The 27,973-nt window shown below is 36.1% G+C and overlaps 1 long non-coding RNA gene across 1 annotated transcript in view; it reads right to left on the bottom strand.

Annotated features, from left to right (window-relative positions):
* The window catches only part of LOC306638366, a 48,308-nt gene extending 21,217 nt beyond the window's left edge, over positions 1-27,091 (bottom strand). The window contains exon 1 of the long non-coding RNA XR_013757481.1: positions 26,956-27,091. This is a non-coding gene — a long non-coding RNA (uncharacterized lncRNA). The remainder of the gene's footprint in view (positions 1-26,955) is intronic.
* Positions 27,092-27,973: the final 882 nt, after the last annotated feature.

The raw sequence follows: 27,973 nt of genomic DNA, 5'->3' as shown, positions 1-27,973 counted from the left end.
CAGCAAAAGCCTGATAATGTACATCCAACACATACAGTGTACCAGATCACCCCCTAGAATTGCACTCTCTCCTATCTTTTATTTTCTTTCAGGCCCTGCCTCAGAAATTTCTGGTACAAAACAAATCATTATATTTTATTTTAGGCTAATTTTTTGTTTGTTTGTTTATTTTTAATTTTTTTATTTGTTCTTTTTAGTTATATATGACAGGAGGCTATATTTTGACATAATATATATACATGGAGTATAACTTCCCATTTTTATGGTTCTACATAATATAGAGTTACTCCGATCATGTATTCATATATGAACATGGGAAAGTTATGTCTGATTCCTTCTACCATCTTTCCCATTCCCCATCCCTGCTCCTTTCCCTTTCACTCAGCCCTGTCCAATCCGGTGAACCACCCCTCTTCCCTCTCCCCTCCCACTCCGCCCCCTCCACTTATTTTTAATATCAGTAAATGTATGAGATTTTTACCATAAGGAATGATGACAGTTAACCTATATGTATTGATTCATGGTTCATAAAATATTTATATAAATTACTCCTTTTGCATAAATGTTGCTACTCAGAATTAGAGAGGTTGAGTCACTTGCCCAGAGTTTCACAGCCAGTTAGTGACAAATTTGGGACTAGAACCCGGTTCCCTGAATAGTTGTTTCAGTGTCTTCAATATTCCTTGATGATTTCTGCATCAATAGAAAATTCTAACAATATAATTTACTTAACAACCAATGAAACTCTATTCATTTGTCCATTCATTATTTGAACAAATATTTTTCAGCTGTTAATATATGTTCTTCTAGATACTTAGGGTAAAGCAGAGAAAAAATAGACAAAAATCTTATTTTCCAGTTATGGACCTAGTTAGTTATACCAGATCCATAACTGGAATATAATTTATGTGTGGGTGCACACATCTCTCAAGCTAAAAGGGAGTTGGGATAAAAATATAACATGAAGTACAGAAAAGCAGAAAATTCTGAAAGGCTACATGTATAAGTATGATGTCATTCTTATAAAACCAAAAAATAATTTGAACTACACAACATACTGTTCAGAGATACATAAATGTGTGGCAAAGTTACTTTTAAAAGTTAAAACACTATCTGAAAGCAGAGGGTTAGATCAGAGAAAAACACATAGTGCTGTTTCAATCATATTGAGAATGTTCTAATGCTTAAAATGAGTGGTGGGTTTGTGTATATTAATTTTATCATTAGCTTCAAAACTTTATATGTACATATCAAATATGTAATAATAAAACATGAAAAACTGGTACAGCAGAATGAGAATGGTTAGCTACATTGTTTTTATCACAAAGTAGCATTTTATGTTTGAGCAGCAGAGGATATTTGAATAATATACTGAGTTTCAAAGGAAGTACTCCAAAACTATCTTTAAAATGACCAAATAACTGCTTTCTGGACAGAAATAAAGGGTCTTATCATCTGAAGAGGCCCCCAATCTGAGGTATGTAACATCTGATGAAACACTAGTGAAACTGGCTGTTTAATTGGATCAAGTTTAGGTAAAACATAAAAGTGAAGTGTTACATCAGTCCTTTAAGAATACTAAGAACCTCAAAGTCTTTCCTCAAATTACTTGCAATCTACAAAGATTTTAAGTGCATTTAAATAAACTTGATAGTGGATAGAGAATGATTAGGAAATAGAATAAGGGAATAAAAAGAGTATTAGACTTGGAGTCAAAAGACCTGGATTTGAATGCCACCTCTGTCATTTACTTCCTCTGAGATTTATAAGTTACTTTACCTCTTTGATCTTTGGTTTACTAACATGTAAGATAGTAATGATAATAAGTACCTTCCAGAATTAAGGAATATGATGTAAGGAAAAAGTCTTGGTAAACTGCAATAAGTTAATACAAATATCTTTGGAGCTTTAATACAAAATCCTATGAGCCAATCTTTTGACCACACAATTATCCATTCAATAAACATGTACAGAGCACCATTTAATGAATGAATGGTACTGCTATTGATGTTATGGATACCAAAGTTCTGGTTTTGGCCTTTCAGAAACTGAAGGAATTTTTTAATCCCTTTTTGCTAATATACATAACTACATGAACCTGTACATGATGTCTCCCATAGGATGAGTACAGAAAAAAAAGAGTACAGGGCTCAGAGAGACTAGTTCTAACCAGAAAGATAAGGAAAGTCTTCTTAAAGAAGGTGAAATTGGACCCATTTTTAAGGATGGGTAGGATTTCCAAAGAAGGAAGATGGAGATGGAATTCCAAGTGGAGGGAAAGCCATGAACAAGGGCTTAGAAACAAAAGCACACTCTCCACAGTCACTGGAACCATCAATGTTTGCCTCCACTGTAGGTACCTGATTTTGCACAAAGTTGTGTCATTAACCAAGGTTCTCCCTTGCAAATCTACAAAACCCCCCCTACCATGAGATCACTGAGGACCAGGATCATGGCTTGCAGAGTCCACAGTGAAGGTTCAGGTCATGAGTTGGCTGGTGTATTTTTAAGAGAAGCTTTATGTATGTAATTGTGAAAAGAGGGCAGGGAATGAAAAGGTATCTGCAAGGAAAAGTGCTTTAAATCAATGAAGCTGTTGGAATGTAGCAGCCACTGAGTTTTTCAATAATCTACCATTTTCCCATAAGGCCTGTTTTTTGTGATTTTCCAAAACAAAAGAATCATTAATTTCATTTGGTGAGAACACAAAAGTTCACACACACACACACACACACACACACACACACACATGCACACACTAGAAAAGAAAGTCAAGACTTGCTCTTGAAAGCTGGTGTGTGATTTGTGTTCTGGTTGTCAATAATGACAAACAACAACAAAAAAACTGAGAAATAAAACTACTTGAATTTTTAAAAAATATTTTATGAGAACATCATAAATACACATAGTAATTAGGTTCATTTTGACAAATCATACACGCAAGGAATTTGATTTCACTTGCTTGAATTTTTAAAAATTCTTTTTCATAAAAAAGACTTTTAACATGAATTCATAGATACTTGAAGCAACAAGTTCAGTGTCAAATTTATATATATATAAATATATATATATTTATATATATATAAAAGTCTATGGTAAAAACTTTCTCTTGGTTTTGAGTTCTTTTCATTACTATATATAATTATTATCAGAGAGATCTTTCACTTATTCCCTCAACTTCATACAATATAGTTAAAAAGATGGAATCCTACTATTAAATCCAGAATATGTGGTTTGAATTAGAAGGTACAGGAAGAATTATCCCCAATAGGAAGTCATTTGAAGAAAAAATATTCCAAGGTACTCTATGTGAAAATTATTATCAAATGAATTCCCAGTGAATTTTTTCCCCTGCTCTTTTGGTACTTTGAAACAGCAGGAAAAAATATATTGCCAATAGAAATATTTTTATAACTTTGTTTTTATTCCCTTTGAGATAAATCTCAGAGTTCAACTTTTTAAGAAGAACTTCAGTAATAAAGGGCTATTTATATTATATATACGAACAATTATTTTGTGGTTTGATTTTGTACAAAATAAGATAAAACCTGTATCTTTCAGACTGAATATTGATAATTCTATAAAGGAAGAAATGCCAAGCAATCATTTACTATTACCCTAGGGAAGTTTTCTTACATGAGATTGTAAAGAAATATTCTTATTTATATAAAAGCACCAAGTACTATCAATTTTATTTTCTTTTCATTAAATAGAAGTAGGCAATTTGTCTGCATTGCATTTGAGAGATGTTTGTCTTCTTGCTTTTAGTAAAGTATGAAATTGTCCTGAAGATAACAGCAATAGATATGGAAAAGAAAACATCTTTTTATATTTACATCACATATTGTATTCTAAAAAGAATATTTTGAAAAATGCTCTAAATTTATTTTTGACGTTTTGAAAGTAATCTTCAGTGCCCAGACAGAATGGACAACTGGAAATTACCCAGTAATTTTAATTCTAAATAGTTAACTTGGATAATTCAAGGAGAAAATACTTCATTTATTCACTTCTTCCTCCATTCATTCAACAAACATTTCCTGAGGCTGCCTTGTGCCAGGCATATATTCAGCCCAGTGGTGAACAAGATAAGTACAATCCTTCCCACTGTATGCTAAATGATTCCCTTAGCACTCCCACTCTTCCCAATCATACAAAAATCATATTATGTGCACAGTTGCAGCCAAAGAAAGCTAGCCAAAAGTAATGATAATAATAATAATAACTGTGCTATAAGAAGCACTTGTGCTTTATGCTACAAAATCAATTCTGTCATTACATTAGAAAAAAGAACATTTGCCTGAAAGCTTATTGCTTTAAAATCAGTGGCTTAAAAGGACAATAAAGCTGATCATTAAAAGATTGTACTTTGCACATTTGTCATTAGTATAGATTTAAGTGTTTTAGGATAACCTTATAAAATATTTCTTCATATACAGAATTATTTCTATTTGAGCAGTGACCTGTAGGCCAAGGCATAGAAAGTTAAACAGAGCCTCTATCCTGCCTTTCCTTTATTGAAAATATACTCATCCTTCAGTATCTGTCCCCAAGGGGTTGGTTCCAGGATCCCTGGCAATTCCAAAATCTGTTGATAAAATATAGTGAAATCCCTCATATAAAATATCTTAGGATTTGCATATAACCTATGTCCATCATCCTGTGTACTCTAATTCATCTCTATATTATTTACTTAACACATGTAAATGCTATGCTAATAGCTATGTAATTACTACACTGTATTGTTTATGGAATAATAATGATAGGAAAAATTCTATACATGTTCATTACAGATGTGAAAACTTTCTAAAATATTTGCAATCTGTGGTTGTTTTAATTCATGGATGCAGAACCCACAAATATGGATGTATCCTATGGTGACTGTAGAGACATAATTTAAGGAAGACCACCGTATAGAGCAAGATTTAGGAAACCTATATAATGTGTTTCTTCTATCACTAAACTTTGATTAATGATAAAGTTTCATTTATTCTTATTCAGTTCAATCCTTAACCTTTCCCACATCAAAGAGAAAATCGTGGCCTTAATTTTTCTCTTATGAAGTCAAAAGATCCCACTTTGTACACAATTTTTAGTTACTGGGATTTAAAGAACTGCTGCTCTGGTCTATAAGGCTGGCTCTGATTGCCCATTCAAAAGAGTCTTAATAGTGCCTGTTAATCCTGGGAAGGTCCTCCTCATGTTTTCCTCCACCCTTCCACAGCCAGAAATATCAAATTAAAATTTCCATGTGCCTTGAAGACTTCATTTAGGAAATGGGGTTAATGGTGATTCCTACTCTCCTCTCCTGACCATGAGAACAGATGAACCAGAGAATGCTAAGTGCTTAGAATAAACAATTGGGTAACACTTGGCTTACACCTCTCCAATAACCCTTATTTGATGTGTGGTGGCTGGAGTACTCTAAACACAAATGACTTTTTTCCTTTTTTTTTTTTTTTTTTAATATTAGAGCTTGAAACAGGACCTTGCATATGCATGCTAGGCCAGTGTTCTACCAATAAGCTTCATCCCCAGTCCCTGACTGTATTATAAACATACTATCAACACTGAGTTTTTCTATTATAGCCTTAACACTTGTAAAATAGCAAAGATAATTGCCATAAATTGCTATACATATTTAGGGATGGGAAAAGAAAAATCATTTATATATCACTGGCACCATTACTTTCATAATGGTGCCAGTGATATATAACTGTAACATAACACCTGTCAGAAGTTATTGTTGAACAGTGTGATTCAAAATAAAAACAGTGGACTGTGGTATATATCAGTGGTAGAGTGAGTGCCTAACAATGTGTGAGGCCCTGAGTTCAATCTTGAGTACCACAAAAAGAATAAAATTTAAAATAAAAAATAAAAGAATGACATTTCAGTTCAAGTCGGACAAATCTAAATTCAATCGTGTCTTAAGAAAAATGTTTATATAAAAGGAATATAGACTGTTGACTCATTTTCAATAATAATAATAGTAACAATAATATGATAGTTGTATAATAACAGGCAATCATATCATTTAATTATCACAGGAGCCCTAGTGAAGAAAGTAGTATGGGTTATCTACATTTTACATATAAGGAATTTGAGGCGCAGATAAAGTAATTTTCCCAAAGTTATATAACTAGTAAGTTATAGATTCAAGACTCAAACCTGGGAAGTCTACTTTCATTATGAAATAGAACTAACTCCCAGAACAGCAAAATATTCTGGAACTATTTTGATGTTTATTATGATTGAAAGATGCAGGATAAAAACTAAATTTAAAAGAAGCATATAGTCACTCAAAGTGAGGAAAGGACAAAATATAGCACTTCTTAAATAGCATTTTATTGAACTCTGATTCTTCAGAGGAGAGACTCAAAGCAGAGTCCATTATTAAATACATTTATGAAATACTAGATTAAGCCAGTGAGAGAATTTCTTGCTAGAGTATGTGTTGGGTTCCTAATATTGCTGATCTGCACTATGAGTCCTTGAAATGGAAACCGGAAAAGAAAAAGTGATTTAACCAAATGCATTTTCTTTTTATGGGGCATGTCTGAAGAAGTGAGCTAAAGTTCTCCAGCACAACTTTGAGAAAAACTAATGTAATGGACAATGAAGGGAAAAAGAAACTATGGGGACAGGTGGCAGAGACCAAGTAGACAGTTTATCTGGAGGGTCAGTGAGGCAGCTCACTCACAGTCACTGGGGCAGGTGGACTTCCCCTTATAGTAGGTATCACTGAAATGTAACCAAATGTAATATGATATAATGCCACAGAAAGTTCTGTAGGAATCCCAAATTTAGTGACTTAGAGCAAGCAACATTGAATTTAATTTCATGATTGTGTGTGTGTTAGGACTTTGGGCAAGGGAGGTCAAGAAATGACTATTTTTAGTTTATTATCCAAAAGGGTGGTAGTGATGCTCCTTATCCCAGTTGAGCATAATGATGGCTAAAGTACTCCAACTAGTAGCCTGGAAGGCAGAGACCTGGTATACCCTGTGTTGGAGGGGACAAAGCTGCCACAGCAGAGGACTGCAAAGGCCTAGGCTACTAGGCCTCATATAGCTTGTCATTGTGAATAATCCATGGAACCACCATTAAAAAGGAAGAGGAAGCTATGGAAGGTAGCAAATGGCAGCTTTGCTGGTCAGTTCTGGTGAATCTGAAATTGGAATTATAAGGGCCCCTAATATGAGTACATACATGATTCCCTGAAGAATTACCTGAACTAGTTGAGAAGAATTTGAATGAAGCTGGAGTCTCCTTAAGTCCTCAGGTAGAAACTGAGTCAAAAAATAGCAACAAATGCAGTTATGATTTATTGAGCACTTAAGCAGGTGCTATACACTATGTAATCATGTTATATCTTTTAATCCTCAATCCTGTGATGTAGAAACAGTATTATTATTTTTAGTTTTTACACTTTACATTTGGAGAAACTAAGACACAGAGTTTAATTTTCCTGTGCAAGATCATCGAACTAGGAAGTTAAGAATAAATACCAGTAACTAAGTTTTCAAATATAATGTAGCTCCTGTACCTCCTTCCTAAGCCCTCTTGTGGTTTTTGATCCATTTCAAGTTAAACTCTGTATCCTGGTTCAAAGTCAAAGTAATCTGTCTCCAGCCTCTCTATTCTGAATATCTCTTACTGAGAAATAAACTATCCCCAAATGTAGTGACTTAAAACAATCACCATTGAATTGTATTCATTATTGTGTGTGTGTAGGACTTTGGGCAAGGCTTAGCTAGATGGTTCTGTTTTGGTGAGGCATATGCAGGAGTCACTGGGTGTTCATCTGGCAGCTAAACTGGTCCACTGTGGTTTTCCTCACTTGTCTGAACCTTGTCAGTGACAACTAGAAGGTTGGGTTCAGTTAAGCCCCTCTTCTTTTTGTGCATTCCCTCTCCATTTGGCCTTTCCAGTGTGTGGTTAGGCTTTCTACATGCCAGTTTAGGGCCACAGAGGGCCAGGAGAGAAGCTGCCTGTCATCTTAAAGGCCAGGCTCAAGACTGCTATGCCATTCTCCCATGGTCACAAGAGTCAGAGGCCATGCCAGATATAAGGGGCAAGGAAACACACCCATCTCAAGGAATGGCTGGCCATCTCTGATCCCTCAGACTCTCCATATTCCTCTCTTACTACACTCTCCTTGTTCACCACATGGGCTTTCTTTTTGTTCCTCAAACAAGCCAAGACTATTCTTTCAGGTCTTTGTGTGTGCCTATGTCAGATGTGCTCTTATCCTGGCTGGTTTTTTGGTGTCATTCAGATCACTGCTTAAATGCCACTTGTCTAAAGAAGGCACCGCCTTACCATCTTGTGAAGGCCTTCTCTGGTTATTCAATTTAGCTCCCTAGTTTATTTCCATAACATTGTTGCCATCGCTATCAGATAATCTGCTTTTGGAGGTTATCCAGCTCACTCCCTCATTTGCAGTGCTTAGAACTATGCATGGCACAAAGTTAGTCCTTCATAAACATTTGTCAAGTGAAAATATGAAGTGGCAAATTGGGATTCAAAATTAAATCTCACCGACTCCAGAACCAAAATCAAACTGTCCTTGTAACTTTGTATTCGAGGCAGGTATGGTCAACCTAGGCCTTAAGGCAAAGATATTATGTAAAGAAGATAGCTCCTGGACACAATTAAGAATGGATTAACCAATAAGGAAATTGCAACCTGACCAAATTACATTGAAAATTCAAAGAGAATATTCCATTCCAGTAAAGTCCAACATTTCTTTGTGAGCTTTCATTTCAGTCACTATTGTTTTGACTCTTGGAGATGAAAGATCACTGAGGAGTGGTATTGCCTCAAGGCCATTTGCAGCCCAGGTCTTGTTTCTGGCTAGGCCCCTCAAACACTCAGTATTGCCAGGGGCCACACCAGTTGAGTGTTGCCCCTTCCAAGCTGGAATTGGGCCACAGCCATGTTTGTACTTAGGCTTTAGGGAAAAATGGTTTATAAATGCTTGTTTCCTCTGAGTCACTGCACAGACTTGTCCCTCAGTACAAACATTCCATTTAGTTTTATAACTGGGGAAGGAGGGGGTGGAAGCCAAGGCTAACTGGATCAGGTTTGAAAGGAAAGGGGAAGTGAGAAAATTTAAATAGACTTTTCTATATTAGTGAGAATCACAAAGGGACCCTTATCTGGATTTTAGATGCATACACAAAGTTTCATCTTTATTTATTTACTTGTCTTAATAAGAAAAGAAAAAGTTCACAGGGTAATTTTTCCCCTCAAGTTTCCATAAAAATGCTGGAAATGTGGCAACAATTTTACAAAAACAGCTTAAGAACAATTAAAGCACATATAACCATTTTTTTAAATATCCTTTACAAAGGTCCTTTACTAAATAAAAAGGAATTTTGCTTCTAATTTCCAGGCATTGTTGACTATATGATCTTTTAAATAGCTACCTATTAGCTTTTATCATTACTGTAGGTTTTCTGTGAATTATGCATTCCAAATAAAAAGAATTAACTCTTCATTTTCTGCCTTTTAAATACATTATTCTACTTTGTGACTTTCTCATCTGTAGAACTTGGCTTATAATAATGAGACTTACTGATAAATAACTCATAATTTTTTTATGAAATTCAGATATAATTGAATTATAGATATAAAATACAATTTCTAATTCATCCATTAACCAAGTGCCTTTATTTAAATTATCATTATCATGATCCTCAAGATCAGTTGGATTGAACTGAACTGAAGGGTGCTTAACTCCTGAACCACATCTCCAGTCTATTTTATTTTTTATTTGGAGACTGGGTCTCACCAAGTTGCTTATAGTCTTGCTATGCTCAGGATGGCCTCAAATTTGTGACCCTCCTCCTCAGCCTTCCCAGTTGCTGGGATTATAGGTGTGCACCACCATGCCCAGCTTCAAGCTCAGATTTTAAGAGGCATCAGTTAGGTGCAGGGTCCAGTGCCTATCATTGGGCCAATAAAATAGTAGACAATCTCTGTCTCAAGGGGATTATAACCAGATATGACCTCTTGGAGTCATGGGTTCTCAATTCTCTTAAACATTTAATTCTCTGCCTGGCATAGGGTCCCAGTTCTATGCCTAAGAGTTTTTTTTGTTTTGTTTTGTTTTGTTTTTTTAGAAGGTTGAACAATACCTCCCAGCCCTCAGCACACATAGCCCTCTCCCCCAATACCCTACACAAATGGCAAGCTGGGAGTAACAAGAAGTATCATACCACCTCCAACAGTCTTCAAACAATGCGAGTGACTGCACAAGTACCCCTCAGCTCGCTTAACCCTTGAGAATAAAATAGCCTGTATTTTATATTGTTTCCTAGAGTTCCCATGGGTATAAGCTTGAGTCACCCATTCTGGTAGCAGACTTCCTAACACAGTCCTTGTTTCTGCCTTCCCTTTCCTGCATTCTCTCCCTTTCCCCTGTTGGTGTTCCATGGAATCACCTTCTAGATAAAGTACTTGCACTTCAGTCCTTGTCACAGAGACTATCTCCAGGCAAAAACCCATACTGAGATAATTTTCCTCCTTAAAAAATTACGGTTTTAATGCCTAGAGCGGCCAGCTAGCTTTGCACAAAATGCAAACTCCATTTTATTGGCACTCCTACCTCATATATCTTGGCAATTATTATTATCATATAAATAAAACAAATTTGTATTTTTAAAATTTCTTTAATATATTCTACATTGTTAATCTTCATAGGCTTAAAACATTGAGAAAACAGACCAGAAGTAGTTAAATGTCTTGAAGTTAAAGCATCAACACTCAATCTCAAACTGGTTTGGGGTCATAATCCTGAAAGACACAATCCTGAATGCCATAATATTGAAAATTGAAATCTCAAAACATGATAGTCACAAAAATAAAATTATAGAAAAAGTAATCAAAAATTTAAAGACAAATTTACATTTTTAAAAGGGATTTATTTGAAAAACATAAAAACATGACAGAAGTCTTCATAGGCCACTTCATGCAATAAAATAGGCACAAAACATGCATATTTTGCAAAAATAGCTAAGTATACTAATGACAATCACATGGATATAAGTGTTATGAGCAGACTAACTGTATTCAGAAAGAAATAGATCAAAAAGCAAAATTTAAAAATGTATTTGCAAATGCCATAATTATTCTTCTTTATTGCTGAATAGTATTCCATTGTGTATATATATACCAGAGTTTCTTTATCCATTCATCTGTTGAAGGACATCTAGGTTGATTCCACAATCTAGTTATTGTGAACTGAGCTGCTATAAACATTGATGTGGCTGTGTTACTGTAGTTTGCTGATTTTAAGAAGAATAATATTATGGCATTTGCAAATAAATGAATGGAACTGGAGAATATCATGCTAAGTGAAATAAGCCAAACCCAAGAAACCAAAGGTCAAATGTTTTCCCTGATAAGTGGAGAATGATATCTAATGGAGGTAGGGGATGGGGAATGAGAGAAGAATGAGGGAACTTTAGATTATGTAGAAGGAAATGAGAGGGAGGGGGTATGAAAAATGGTGGAATGAGACAGACATCATTACCCTATGTACATGTATGATTACATGAATGATATGAATCTACATCGTGTACAACCATAGAAACAAAATGATGTGCCCCATTTGTGTACAATGAATCAAAATGCAGTCTGTAAAAAATTAAAAGATAAATAAAAAATAAAACAATGTATATCATTATGGTTGATAAGCGTATTCATTCAGCTTTAAAACTCACGTCATCTTCAGGCAAATGAAGCTTTAATTCATTAAGAGCTCCTACCATTTCTTCAGCTGGAAGGAAAGCCACTATAAATGATGCATTTTTAAACTGAAGTGTTCATCATTGCCACATCTTGTGGCCAATCTCTTCCTTAGAATTTGGCTTTCTATCTGTTTCAAATAGCTTTTTCTGTCCATGCGAATTGGAGTTGGGGTCTGTGACCTTCAGGATTTATTTCAACATCTGATATCTTACCCTTTTGGATTGTGATTTTCAGGATCTAAAATTTAGGATTTTAGATATTTATGATTTTGATCTTTTGGGATTACAACATTTAGGATTATGGTATTCAGCATTGTGCCTTTTAGGACTATAATTACCACCATCTCAAAACCAAAGAGATCATATGCTTGCCCCATTACCTCCAGACAGCTGGATGAGGCAATACATATAGCAGAGAAAAAGTGACTCTAAGTAAAAGTTGCCCTGTTACTGTTACCATCTCTGTCTACAAAAGTAAATTTTTCAAGATGCCTTTTTAAACTGAGACAATGGTCTTGCTTAACACCTCTGGAAAGGATTTAAACGGTAGTGTGCTGAGGAAAGAGGCTAAGTGAACATTGAGTATCACCTCATTTTTACTGTTCCACGGCACCCTACAATACCATGGAGATCTAAAGTATGTCAATAGACCAACTTTAAGGGCATTAAGTCAGAGGCATTAAAAAATTCAGAAAAGTGAACAAATACCGCAGTAGGAGGACTCCAGGAACTGCTTGACTCCTGACTCCTCCAGCATCCCTCTTCCTCTTTGAAGGGAAGCTTTAATTTCTCCTCCACAAAGTGAACCTGTAATATCAACCCCTATTGCCAGTGTTTCTTAATATGTGAAAAAGCTTATTCTTTATTCTGGCTAGTATTGCAGAGTACCTGCTCTGTTACTGTTATAACTCTGGTGAGCTCAGCTATTGTCATGCAAAGAATTCAGTTGCATAGAACAGAGATGAAAAGGGGAAACTGAAATCAGGAGAGAGGCAACAGATTCCTGAGACTGAGTTTGCTGTCTAAACTCCAGTGTTTTAGAACTAAACCACTGGGCAGACCCAGTGGCCAGGGAGCCCTGATAAAAGTAAGAGTATACTGGAGGGTGTTTGGGTCAACAATTCTAGTCACTACAGAATTCCATTCAGAAGCTGGGTGAGAGGGCTTCAGTTCCAGCAGGGAAGTGGAGAGTTGGGTATGAAGCCAAAGCATAGACCTAATTTTTCCAATTTGACCTGTGTAGAAAATCTTCAGGGAGGGCTGAAGCTAAGTGGGCAAGTCTTCAGAGATCCCTCCAGGCCTGTAAGTGAATGGTGAATGCAGCACAATTAATCCTAGTCTATAAAACCTAGGAGATGGAATGTAGGAGAGTGGGTTAGGAAGCTTGCTAATATACTCATTTTTTGCATTATTTCCCTTAATCTTTTTGAATATTAAAAATGCTTATTTACATGTATTAATTGTACATATTAATGGGGTTCAGAGTAACATTTTAATACATGCAAACAGCATGCATTGATCAAATCCAACCTCCCTTTATCCACTCCACTCTCCATCCCCTGCAATCTCCAGTAATCACTATTCTACTTTGAGGTTGACTTTTTTTAATTTCCACACCTAAGAGAGAACACATGATGCTTATCTTTCAGTGTCTGACTTATTTTGCTTAATATAGTATCCTCCAGAGCCATTCATGTTATTGCAAGTGACAGGATTTCATTCTTTTGTATGACTGAAAAATACTCCATTGTGTGTATGTACACACACATGCACACACATACATCACATTTTCTTTATCCATTCATCCATTGATGGGCCCGTAGGCTGATTCTGTATCTTAGCTATTGTGAACAGGTGTGCAGGTATCACTTTGGTATGCTGATTTCATTTCCTTTGGCTATATATGCAGAAGTAACATAGCTGGATCATATTTAGTTACATGAGGAACTTCCATACTCTTCTCCATAATGGCTGTGCTAATTTACATTTCCACCAAAAGTATATAAACGTTCCTTTTTCCATAACAGCATTTGTTACTTTTTGTTGTTTGTTTGTTTTGATACTTGCCATTTTACCTGGGGTGAGATGGTATCTGATTGTAGTTGATTTGCATTTATTTGTTGGATATTTGTATTCTTTTAAGTGTCTACTCAGATCATTTGCTTATATTTATTTGACTATCCAGTTGTTTTTCTGTTGTAGTTTTTTGAGTTCCTTATATAATTATGTATACTAAACTTTTATCAGATGAATAGTTGGCAAATATTTTCTCCCATTCTTTATGCAGTCACTTCACTTAATTGATTGCTTCCTTTACTGTTCAGAAGAATTTTAGTTTGATATAATCCCATATGTCTAGTTTTGCTTTTGCTTCCCGTGTTTGAGCGGTCACATCCAAAAAATCATTACTTATAACAAAGTCCTAAAGTGTTTCCCCTATACTTTCTTATCATATTTTCATAGTTATGAATGTTACATTTAAGTCTTTGATCCATTTTGAGTTGATTTTTCTATACAGTGAGACATAGGGGTCAAGTTTCAGTTTGCTGCATATGAATATTCAGTTTTTCCAGCATCATTTATTGAAAAGGCTGTCCTTTCTCCAAGGTGTTTTCAGTGCCTTTTCCTTTGTTGAGAATCTGTTGGCTGTAGCTGTGTGAGTTTATCTTTGAGACTGCTACTCTGTTCCATTGGTCTATGTTTCTGTTTTTATGCCAATAATAGGCAGTTTGGGTTACTATGGCTCTGTATTATGTCTTAAAATCATGTATTGTGATGCCTCCACCTTTGTTCTTTTTGTTCAAGATTGCTTTGGCTCTTCAGGGTCTTGTGTGCTTCCATATGTATTCTAGTTCTGTGAAAAATGCCATTGGTATTTTGGTACAGGCTGCATTAAGTCTGTAAATTGAGCAATATGGACGTTTAACAATATTAATACTTTCAATCCATGAACGTGGGAGATCTCTTCATTTGCATTTGTGTGTGTGTCTTCTTCAATTTCTTTTATCAGTGTTTTTGTAATTTTTATTATAGATGTTTTTTACATCCTTGGTTAAATTATTCTGTTTTAGTCAGCTATTTCACTGCTATGACTAAAATATCTGACCAGAACAATTTTAAAAGAGGAAAGGTTTATTTGAGGGCTCATGGTTTCAGAGGTCTTAGTTCACAGAAAGCTGGCTCCATTCCTCAGGGCTCCAGATGAGGTAGAACATCATGGCAGAAGAGTGTGGCAGAGGGAAACAGCTCACATATTGATCAGGAAGCAGAGAGAGAGGGACTTTACTCTCCAGAAAAATATGTACTTCATAGCCACACCCCAATTCCCACCTCCTCCAGCCACACCCTACCCCTTCAGTTACCACTCAGTTAATCCCTATCAGGGGATTAATTCACTGATTATGTTAAGGCTATATTCACTTGTTTCTCCTCCAAACCTTATTGCATTGTCTCACACATGAGCTTTTGGGGGACACTGTTTAACCAAATCATAACACATTCCTAGGTATTTTTGTAGCTATTGTGAACAGTGTTGTTTTTCAGAAGTCTCATTATTGGTGTATAAACATGCTACTGATTTTCATGTGTTGATTTTGCATCCTGAAGTTTCACTAAATTTATCTTTTCAAATAGTCTTTTGGTGGAGTTTTTAAGTTTTTCTTAAAAATAATATCATATTATCTTTGTTACAGTTTGGATCTGGGAATACCCCCAAAGAGCTCATGTGTTAGTCAATGCAGCAATGTTCAGAGTTGAAAAGATTTAATTATGAGAGCTATAATTTTATCAGTGGATCAAATCATTTGATGGATTAATGATTTGAATCAACTACTGGGTGGTAAGGCAGGTAGGGTGTAGCTAGAAGAAGTAGGTCACGGGGAGTGTGGCCTTCGACTGTATCTGTCCATCTCATGCCCCTCCTGCTTCCCTGAGCTCAACAGTTTTCCTTTGCCTTGCCCTTCCACCATGATGTTCAGCTTCATCTTGGGTCCAAAGTAATGGAGTTCACTGTCTATGGAGTGAGACCTCACAAATTGTGAAACAAAATAAATGTTCTCCTCTCTAAGTTGTTCTTGCCAGGTATTTTAGTCATGGTGATGAAATGCTGACTAACACTGCCAACAGGGGTAATTTGACTTTTTCCCTTTCTATTTGTGTGACTTGTATTTAATTCTCTTTTCTAATTACTCTGGCTATATACTATATTGAATAAAAACAGTGAGGGTTGACATCCTTGTTTTGTTCCACATCTTAGAGGAAACACTTTCAACTTTTCCCCATTCTTCCTAGTATACTCTTGACCTTGACCTGGGTTATTTCAGGAACTATCACAGAGATGAGCTTATATGAGATGAAGAAAGATAAAGGAAAAAGCTTTGTAAGCACAACAGAGGAATGTATGCTGTGGTGCCTCCATTCAAGGAGCTGGCAATCCAATTAGGAAGACATGCAGTGCAGATACTAAAGAGTCATAAACAATATGAAAGAACTTTAAAACTGAAGGTCAAACTACAAAATTCAATAACAGTTGATGGAGTGCTGAGCTGGGGTAGAGTAACTGACAGTGATTTTCTAGTCCTTCATATTTGGGCAACCTTGGAAATGGTAGTTACAAAGCACATGATAACTAGTAAATGCCTTATTTGAAAGACTTACTGTCATAAAGACATTTGGAAGAGTAACTTATTTGGTTCACTTATGTTTCCTATAACTGTGAGAACCACTATTCTGGGGTGTTTTGTTGATTGCCCAGGAACCACTCTCAGTATGCATTCTGGAACAGCTCTTTGAGGAGGGGAGCGGTAGAAATTCTATTGCTTCAACCATGAGAGGACTTGGTACTTAGTATTTGTCAAATTTGTTTCTCTGGGTCTCTGGAAACCCAGACACAAATCCCATCTACCTGAGCTCTTCTTAGCCTCCTCATGTGAACACGAATGTAGAGGAGATTTTGTTGTCATTTGAGCTGTTCCAAGACCCCAGACACAGCAAAGGGAAGTGGAAATTAGAGGGAAAGTGGAAATGACAGAAGCTCTGATGTTACAGAGATCAGGAATCAGTTTTTGCTCAATTAATTGTCCTTAATGAGATTATATAATCTCTCTGTAAAATAAGAAGATCATTTACATCTCAAGTTTGGAAAATTAATCAAGATAATTCAATAAAACATTATTGAGCAGTTCCTATATTTCAGACCTGTAATTTGGTACTAGGACAAGGGGATACAAAGGTTGATTTACTCATTCGTTCAGAAAACGTTTCTAAGTACCTACTGTTTGGCCAATGAATAAAATAAAGCTCTAGCTTATGTTCTATTGAAGGACATATTAAAAAATATAACTAACCCAGTAAATATGTACAGTGTTAGGCATTGATGAATGCTATAAAGGAAAACAGAGTGTGGTGATGGGGCAGATAATTATAGGATAAAGAGGAGGCCTACTCTGAGGAGGTGATATTAAAACAGAAACTAGGGTAGAGTGAAGAAGCAGGCCCATTGACTGCGTGGTTGAAGAGCATTCCAGCAAAGGAGTCAGGAGGTGTGAAGTATTGTAGCAGGAGCACACTTTGCATCTCCAAGAAAAAGCTTGGTTTTCCTTAGGTAGAAATATAGTAAGTAAGGGTAACTGTGGCAGAAAATGAGGTCAGAGAGATAGGTAAGGGCCAAATTATGGGAAGCCTTAGAGGCATTGAAAAGAGGTTTAGGCCTTGACTTCCTACAGGAAGCCACTAGAAGATTTTGTTCAGAGAATGGCCAAATGTGATTTTTTTCAAAAGATCACTCTGTTTCATGGGGAATAAACTGGAGATGGCAGTAGGCAGATGAGAATGGAAGGACAAGGAATCAGGACAGGTTCAAAGAGAGGATGATAACAAGGATGGGGAACTAGTGATAGAGATGCCTAGAAGTGGTTGGTTTGAGGGCATATATTGAAGATAAAATTAATAGAATTTTCTGATGAAGTTAAGCATGAGGGAAAGAAAGAATTCAGAAAGGACTCCAAGCTTTTTGGTCTAAACAATTGGGTGAACATAGGTTTTACTCACAATGATTGGGAAGACAGGTTAATGGGGAAAGCATGTCAAAAGTTAAGTTTTGTATATGCTGTTTGTTTGTTTGTTTGTTTGTTTGTACCAGGGATTGAACCCAGCCATGCTAAACCATGGAGCCACATCCCCAGCTCTTTTTAATTTTTATAAAAATAAATAAATAATTGATAATTTGCTAAGGGCTTCACTAAGTTGCTGAGGCTAGCTTTGAACTTACAATCCTCCTACCTCAGCCTCGTGAGCCACTGGGATTACAGGTATAAACCAGGATGTCTGGCCATACAGGCTGGGTTTAAGAGGCAAAGGAGGGATGTTTAGTAGGCACTTGGCTCTGTGAGTGTGGTGTTCTAGAGAAAGGTTAGATCCGATGATATAAGTTTGGGAGTCATCAGAATATGGATGGCATTTGAAGCTCTGACTAGATGAGATAAATCCAAACATTAGTACAATTGGAAAAGAGAGAAAGTGAAAGAATCAAGCCCTTGAGAATTCCACTTTTTAGCATTTGAAAAAGATAAAATGACAAAGATGAATAAGCATCAATTTCAAAGAATTCAACAGTATATAATTAGCACTCTATCTGGGACATATCATATGATCAATAAATACTACTTCTCCTTGAAGAATAACTGACTTTAAGTAAAGGAAGGTAACCATATGAATTAAAATGACAATGTCATCTATTTATCACCAGCAATATCTTTTCTTTAGGGGACAGAAACCCCTGTGGAATAACATGGAAATGTAGAGGATAAAACAGCTCTTAGTTTCATACTCACACGGCCTAGATTTAGCAAGTTTCTTGAGGCCTCTAAACTTTACTTTCCTTATCTATAAATTGGGAGCAATAATAATAATTATAATACTTGTTTTTTTATGAGGCTCCATTGAGATAAGTGTATATGAAAATATTCACTTTTATATAATTATGAACACCATTGTGAAATGTAAAGTGTCATGTTAGTTGGTAACTGCTTTATTTTTTATTTTAAGGCATGATGTGGTGGTTTTAAAACTTGTCCAAAAATTCTTTAAAATGCTTCCTTCAAAAAAGAGACTAATTCTTTCCCCTGAAATGTGGATTAGACTTAATGAATCTTTTCTAATATAAATCAAATATAATAGATGTGATGCTATGTAAGTTCTGAGGCTAGATCATCAAATAAAAGGTTTCTACTTGTTTCTATCTTTTGGATTTCATGATATGGAATGATTCTTGCCATTGTATTTTGAGGGGACCCAAGCAGTCCTATGGAGAGGCCCATATGGAGATGTCTAGAGGCCTTATGCCAACAAGAAGAATTGATTTTACCATAAAAGTAGATACAACAGCCCTATTCAGCCTTCAGATAACCACAAATATGATTAGCATCTTGACCACAACTTCAGAGGTTGTGTTAGTCAGCTTTGTGTTACTGTGACAAAATATCCAAGATAATAAGTTTACAAAGCAAAAAGGGTTATTTTGCCTCACATTTTTCAAAGTTTTGCTCCATAGTTGATTGTTTCATTGCATCTGGGCCTGTGGAAAGACAGTATATCATGGTGGGAACATATGATGGAGGAAGCTGCTCCCTTAATCATGGCCAGGAAACAGAGAGACAAAGGGCCGGGTCCCAGTATCACCTTCAAAGGCATTCCTCCAGTGACCAAATGTCTTTCCATTAGGCTTCACTTTCTAAAGATCCCGCCATTTCCCAATAGTGCCACAGGACTGTGACAAAACCTTTAACACATGGGCCTTTGGGGGATCCTTATCCAAACTATGTCAAAAATTACCATCCAGAACCAAGCAACCAAGCTACCTGAGTTTCTGACCCACAGAAATTTTGAGAAATAGTACCTATCATTTTAAGTCACTACGTTTTGAGGTGTTTGTTACATCGTAATAGATAACTAATACACATGATCACATCAGTCAAAATCTTGTTAAAGAATGAAAGATTAAATTGTTCAACAATGGCTTGAATATGCTGTGTTCCACTGATAATGGAGTTAAGACTGGATATAGCCTGGATTCTGATCCCAGCTCAGTCATGAGGTAGACCTCTGTCACAGACCTAACTTCAGATCTAAGCCTCTAGTGTCTTCATCTCTAGAAAATACTCTGAGAAATTTCTAACTCTTTGATATTTACATTTTCTGAAAGCTAATCTGGCTCCTGGGGTTAAGATGCATTGTTTCTTGACTAGACTATCATGTTACCACTTGAATGCTTTCTGCTTTAGAAGCCCTTACTACTACATCCTTGCAAATGGGCCACCGAGTTTTATAAACTGTGTATGTATTTTAGATATGAGGTGTCCCCCAAAACCACATGCAGAAAACAATGCAAGAATTTTTAGAGGTAAAATGACTAGATTATGAGAGTTGTAAATCTAATCAGTGGGTTGATCCACTGATATGGAGTAATTGTAGATAGGTAGGTGTGGCTGGAGGAGATAGGTCACTGCGGGCATGTCTTTGGGGTTTATATTTTGCCACTGGTGAGCAGAGCTCTTTCTCTGTTTCCTGTTGCCATGTTTTGAACTGCTTTCCTCTGCCACACCCTTCCAGTATGATGTTCTCCCTTGACTCAGGTCCAGAGCTACTGAGTTGGTCATTTATGGACTGAGGTCTCTGAAACTGTAAGCCCCAAATAGACTTTTACCCCTCCAATTACTCTTGTCAATGACCTGACAATGAAAAAGTTGACTAAAATAAGCAGTCAATATCTACCTCCCGCAACCTGCTTGAAATTCTACCACTAAGATCTGACTCTTTTGATATTTCATAATATTAAAATACATACTCCAGCAAGTTCCCTTGTATTAGTTATCTGTGGCTACTGTAACACATTATCACTTAAGACACTAAAAACCATAATGCTGTTTTTAATTTTTTTGTGTTTTTACTAGAGCATTGTAGTTAATAGTGAGATTCACTGTGACATATTACTGTATACACGTAACATATTTTTCTCCAATTCGCCCCTGAGTACTTCCCCTTCCCCTTCCCTCCTTTCTCCCCATATTCTCCTTCCTCTCCTCTTCTGGTCTTCTATTTCTTTACATGTAATTTTTAAACTAGTGCAATATAATTATACATAGAAGTAGGATTCATTGGGGTATATTCATACATGCATATAACATAATTTGGTCATTTTTTTCCTCAACTCTTTCCCATTTCTGTCCCTTCTTCCCTCCCCCTTGATTGCCTACTTCTCCTCTACTGATCTCCTTTCTATTTTGGGGTACCATTTTTATAAAATTATTTTTTCTCTCTGGTTTTCACATTTGAGGGAAAATATTCAACCTTTTACTTTCTGAGTCTGGCTTATTTAGCATAATGTTCTCCAGTTTTATCCATTTATCCACAAATGACATAATTTCATTCTTCTTTATGATTGAGTAGAACTTTTTATGTATATACCATATTTTCTTTATCCATTCATCTACCATACTTTATTATCTTCCTTATCTTACAAGTCAGGAGGTCAGAAGTTCACAATCAGTCTCAAGGTGCTAAAATCATGATGACATCAGAGCTGCATTCCTTCTGAAATCTCTAGGGGAAGATCCATTTCCTTGCTTTTTCCAATTTCCAGAGGCCACCTGCATTCTTGGCTTTTGGCCCCACAGTAGTGTTGGAGTTCTGCTTCTGTTGTCATATCTCTTTTTCTGACTCTAACACCTCTGATTCCCTCTTACCAGGATCCTGTAATTACATTGGGTCCACTCTAAGCCAGGATAGTCTCCCCTTCTCAGGATCTTTAATTGCACCTGCAAAGTCCCTTTTGCCATGACAGATGGCATATTCTTAAAATTGATTCCTGCCTTTTAAAAGACTTATTATGAGAAAAGTATAACAAGTGCATAAATAATTAATACAAGGTAAAAGATGGTCAATCTATTTCAATTTGACAAATTTGGTAGGAAGGAAAACAAGGAAGGCAAGTCTCAGGTGGAGTTTTATTTTAATGTCAAGGAAAAATGAGAGGAAGAAAACAAATGATATTAAGAGCTCAACTCCAGGTAACTAAGTAAAATCAAGTAGCATCAATATAATCATGTAAATCAGACTGGCAGCTAGGGATGGGGGTTAGTCTGAGTTATATAATTGGTTCATTTTGAGACATGTTCTAAAATATCTATTTCAGGACAACCAGCAGTTGGAAATGAGATATGCATGTGGAGCCAAAAATGGATACCAGCATTGGAGACATAAATATGAAAGTAATTTGTATAGAAATAAACCTTCACACCTTGGAAGTAGGTGAAATCACCAAAAGTAAAATATTTGGGAGGACTAAATAAAGAACATCTAAAAGACAGGTGTGTTACGGTTTGGATCTGGAATGTTCCCCAAAGTCTCATGTATTGAAGTCTTGGTTCCCAATATAGCAATGTTTAGAGGTAGGGCCCTTGGGAAGTGATTGGATCATGAGTGCTCTGACCTCATCCATGGATTAATCTATTCAGGGGTTCATAGCTGAATGGGTTATTGGGAGGTGGTAGAAATTCTTGGAAATGGAACCTAGTTGAAGAGAGTAGGTCCTTTGAGCCATATCTTTGGGGATGATACAGCCTTGCTCCTCCTTGCCCTTCTACCATGATGCACTGCCTCACATCAGGTCCAGAAAAATGGAGCCAGTTGACAATGGACTAAAACCTTTGAAACCATGAGCTAAAATAAATCTTTTCCTCTAAGTCATTTTTCTCAGGTATTTGTCATAGTGAAGAAAAACCAACTAACACAATGGGAAAGAACAAAGGAAAGATAAATGGTCAAAGAAACTGGAAAATCAGCACAATGAATATCACAAAAGCTAAGGAAGTGTTGCAAAAGAGAAAAGATGATTGGCACTATGGACAATTTCAAGTTATTAACAGGAATGCAGAATTGAAAAGACTCATTGTAAAATTTTTCCATCATATGCAGGCAATAGGTGAAATAAACTCAGGAGCATAAATACTGGAAAAATCAGTTATGTATTTTGACAATAAAACTGTTGCTTTTAACAATTATGCATTTAGTTATAAGTCTGTGTCATTTAAACTTTAATAATGGTTGTGGTTAACCAGGTCAGATAATTCCTAAAAATAAAATGTCTGACAGTTGCAAGCCAGAAAGAACGTACTCCAACACAGGTTGAAGTGATCTGGCTTAAAAATCCCCAATTCATTCATTCACACTGATTCCATGCCTGCTCTTTGCTGAGTTCTAAACTAACTAGGAAGATAAATGTAAATAAGAGACATTTTATACATGATACTCTCAGGTCAATGAGGGAAATATATTTGTAAATAAGCACTCCCTATAACCATGTTATAATAGAAGCTATAGAGATATGACAAAAGTGTGAAAGAGGGAATAACTAAACCTGCTGCACTGAAGAAGAAAAAAAGGCCATGCTCCCTAGCCTAAATAATAAGAACTTCTAAAAGGTGGTCCCTCCTTACTTATCAGCTTCAATTCCTACAATTCTTCCACTTATGTCAAAGTAATAGCATAACATGTTTAGGGGCATAGACTATGTAGTTATGTGGACATGGGTTCAGATACACATTCTGCTACTTATGAGTATTTGATGACTAATCTTAATTTGAAAAATGGAGCTAATACTACCTACCTCCAAAGTTGTGAAGATTGATGGAGATGATTTCAATAAAACAGTTAACAAGTACTTGATAAATAACTTGCAAAAAATTGTAGCAGGTGTTAATGATTTTATTGGTTGCCTGCTATGTTCCAATTATAATGAGGTACTTGCAGTTTTCTGAGCACAACATGATTCTCCAGGATTTGTGCCTCTGCCTTGTGAATTCTTGCTCATTTTTCAAAATGTAATGCACACATCTGTGTCTCTGTCAAGAGTCAGACTTACTCTCCTCTTTGTCACTAGCTATTCCAAGTAATGCTTCATTTTAGCACTGATTACAAGATAATACCAATCTGAGGCTCCCTCGAGATGGGGACCATGTGTTATCCCTTTTGGCCTACCCAGTGTCCAACACAGAGTAGACTCAAGATAAATGTTCGATTAGTGAGCATATTTAACAGAAAAAGATACAAATTTAAGTGAAGGAAAGATTGAAGATTCTAGCAGACTACAGTCTTTTAAATATTCTTGACATTGATCTGGTAATTCCAACTTTTGGAGTTAATTAGAAAATAATCCTAATTAGAAAAAAAATTATAAATGTAAAATTTTTCAAGTGTTATTTATAATATCACTAAACATAAAAGGAAGTTATGTAATGAGACATGATTATCATTGGAAATAGCTATAATTATATTGATTAATTATTATGTAATCATTAAATATGATGGGCATAAAAGCTATAAAATGACAAGAGAACTTGGCAATGATGTAAATTGAATGAAAAAATTAAAATTATTATGTAAATACAAAGACCTATGCATATGCACATAGAAAAGGGATTGAGAGATCCTAGTTTCCAGGAAGCTAAGGCAGCAGGATCCAAAGTTCAAAGCCAGCCTCAGCAACTTAGGGAGGCCCTAAGCAGTTTAGGGAGACCCTGTCTCAAAATTTTAAAAAATTCAAAAAGGCTGGGGCTTGTGGCTTAGTGATTAAGTGTCCCTGGTACCAAAAAAAAAAAAAGAAAAAAGAAAAGAAAAGGGATTGGAAGGAAACAATAAATTATGTAACCGAGCTGGGGATAGAATTCAGGGATTACAGGTGAGTTAGTGAGAGCTAGTTCCACTATTCGGGAAAGGACTATTTCAAAATTTATCTTTTACATTTTCTATAAATACTGTATTACTTTTACAAAGTTTTACAATTATAATATACTACTTAACATAGTTTCCTGAATTTCCCTAGGAGCTTTCAGCAGCCTAGAAACAGTATCAGAGAAAACTCAGAGTTGAATTTTCTCAGAAGTGAAGATATTTGAGGATTCTAATTAAAGCACTGTGGGTGTGGCTGACAATGGCTAAAGCAGTATATACAAACCAGCCCAAGGTCATGGTCTGAGAAAATGTGCGCAGAGAATTTTAAAGCTTTATATTTTAAAAATGAAGTCATTCTGACAGCCAAGTTGAAACTAATAAATAGATTGTTTGGCCTTATTATCAGACATTATTTTAAGAAGCTAATTCACCTGATTTCTTAGCCAACAGGAGGCTAGCAGCAATTAGTTGAAGGAAGTATATATAGTAAACAAGTTTGGATGGCCCAGGCTGCTAGATATAGTTTCTCCATCAATAAAAAATAGAAACTGATTTAATAAAGGCAATAAGCACAAAGAAACAGAAAAAGCACAGCAAACAATGGGGAACCTTCAGAAAGAGTAAATATCGTGTGCCCCTTAATAGACATGTAAGCTATCATTGCATTATGCTGTGGTGTGAATTATGGTATAGCAACTTGTACTTGAAACAATAGTTCCTATATCACAAACAGGAACCAATTATCTTTCTTTAAAATTGTGAAAATCAATGAGAAAATGCATAGGAAAGCACTTGTAATATATAAAATGCTGCACAATTGGTTAATTACTATTTTGGTATCCTCTCTGTATAAAGATAGTGATACATATAAATCATTTTTAAATGCTTCTACCCACACTGATTAACGTTTTAATTGGCACTGCAAATAATAATTTTCATTTATCTGAAAATTTTATTTATAGAAGATGGTTCATTTTCTAATACTGCTGAATAAAAAAAGACATTATTGTTCCACTGGGATAATGTCTCATAACTTAGAACAAATGACTTATTCAGATTTTTTTTCCTGAGCAAATTTTGAGAGAGAAAGCGAGAGCTCAGGGCATTTGGGGGAGGGGATGCCACAGATGTGGAAAGAAGGAGCAAAAAGAAGCAGTGAGGTTGTCTAAAATAAACTTTAATTACTCCCCACTTTTGCTAAGTGTTGGCCAGTGACGGACTGTCAGGCTGCCTGCCAAATTCCAAAAGGACAAGTAAATAAACAGTTAATGCATGTTATTTTGAAAATTTGCACATGGCCACCCACACAAGAACTAAATTAAACTTTTCCAGAGTGAAATCAGGTTGCAGGCAAGTAAGAATTGTTACCTATTCTTTCCTCACTAAGTTTCTTTATTGTGGCTTCATGTCTGGGAAATATTTTGATTTTCAAGAAAGGAAATAGTTAATGAGAGCCTTTTTGTTAAGTCAGATCCATCCCTGCGTATGGCAACTTTACATTTAGTCCTTGAGGAGAAGATACAGAGTAGTATGGTTAAGTTTATGCTTGCAGGAAAACAAGTCACATTGCCTGAAATGTCTTAACTAACCAGCTCAAACTGGATCTTACTGCTGGTTGATTTCCAGAGGACCATGTGCCTTACTGCCCAGGGGAACAGACAGTGTTCAGAGTGAATGTTGAAATACAGAGTCACTATTTGCTCTGGGGACTATCAGAGCTGCCTGCTCCCTGGTTTTAGGGGTGTAGAATAAGGAGTTCTTACTTTAAGACTCAGAAGAAAATAATTCTTTGTGATTCTTTTCAGAAAGAGCAAAATAAAACCACTGAAAGAACAGAGATGAATCAAAATAAAATGTGTAATGAGAAAGAACATTTTTTATTGTGACCAAAGAATTGGTAGTAGATCTCAGGGCCAGTTATTCTGAGTAGTTCCCTCACCTCCCCCCGACCCCCAACACTTGTATGCAGATGAAATGGGTAAAAAAATGAATGTCAAGGAAACATTTGAGAATGGGAGGTACACTAGACAGCCTACCTAAAACCTCCATGAATAGCATGTACAGAAGTAGAGAAGCCAGTAGCCCAAGAAAGCCTTGGAGAGCTGATTTTAGGTCCCTGAAGCACATGCCTGTTTGGAAGCCCACAGCATCTTAGAAGGTGTCCTCTGTGAATGCATAATTTGTAAAAGGCAGAAGCAGCTAAGTATCTGATCAAGAGATTGGGCTAAGGATTCCCCAGGCACTTTTGTAAACACTGGAAATTCTAAAGATTATCCTGCTAAAATGGGAAATAATTTCATGGACTGGTGGTGACTCTGCCTTGCGTAATAATAGAATAAGTTCAGACTAATCACAAATTTAGAATTTCCCACTTTACAGTGATGAAGAAAAGCAATTCTGATAAATTCTGGTTGCATTGAAGGAAAAATAGAAAGAAAACAAACTTTTCCCTTGTGAGAAATATACTCACCATTGGAGGAAATAGGCCCCTCCTGAAGCACGTCCCAGGTTCTCATTTAGAAGCAAATATCCTCTTAATTTCAAAGGGTAACATTTCACTTAATTATAAAAGTGCACCATAATTGTTTCAAAAATGGGTGTCCCTTACCCAGCCTACTGCACTTGAGGACTACAAGGCATAAGGGTGTGAGGCCTTGCTTACACAGTACTAGATTGGAATGCCGGCTCAGAGTGCAGCATTCCCCATGGATAAAAGACTGGACCTCTGATTTGAGTGAAAGCCAGTTCTGGAGTTTCCTGTAACCATGGTAACCAAATCAGAAACACATATTAATGGCAAGCAAAAACAATTGGCAGTTTGCCTAGGCATCACTTAGAAGCATTAGCTTCCTAAGGTGAGTGCTAAACACAAGAGCCTGCAGAACTAATATTCAGGAGCAGACTCAGAATTGGGCAGCATTCACTTGTTCTACTTGAGGAAAAAAAAAAAAAAAACCACAGTCCTGTAGCAATGCTGGCAGTCGTATAGATGGGCACTGGGGGTTGCAGATACAGAAGATTATGTGAGATCAGGGTCCAAAGCCCATGTCTGCGACTGATTTCTGGGATTTTATACCTCTTTGTTATTGAGTATACAGCAAGTATAGACTCATATTTCTTCCCTAGATGGTCTTTATTATAATCCAGTGGCATGAGGTCTAATATATTATACTTCCTGCCATAAATAGCATCAAGGTAGGCTCAGGCCCGTCTAAGCACAGACATTTGCCTTTCCATGGAATATATAAGGTTTCAGGAACCCTAAAGGAAGTTTACATATTTGTCATCAAAAATTGGGATTATTACCTCATGTACCTGTGTGACTGCATGACCAGTGTGATCCTGAAATATGTATAATCAAAAAAATGAGATTATACTCTTTTATGTATGATCTATCAAAATGTATATAAATGCATTCTACGATCATGTACAACTAACTAGAACAAATAAAATTTTAAATTAAATAAAAAGAATTGGGATTGTCAGTG

This window comes from Sciurus vulgaris (assembly GCF_902686455.1).
Source record: "Sciurus vulgaris genome assembly, chromosome: 11".
Classification (NCBI taxonomy): domain Eukaryota; kingdom Metazoa; phylum Chordata; class Mammalia; order Rodentia; family Sciuridae; genus Sciurus; species Sciurus vulgaris.
This window is presented reverse-complemented; position numbering and strand designations above follow the sequence as displayed.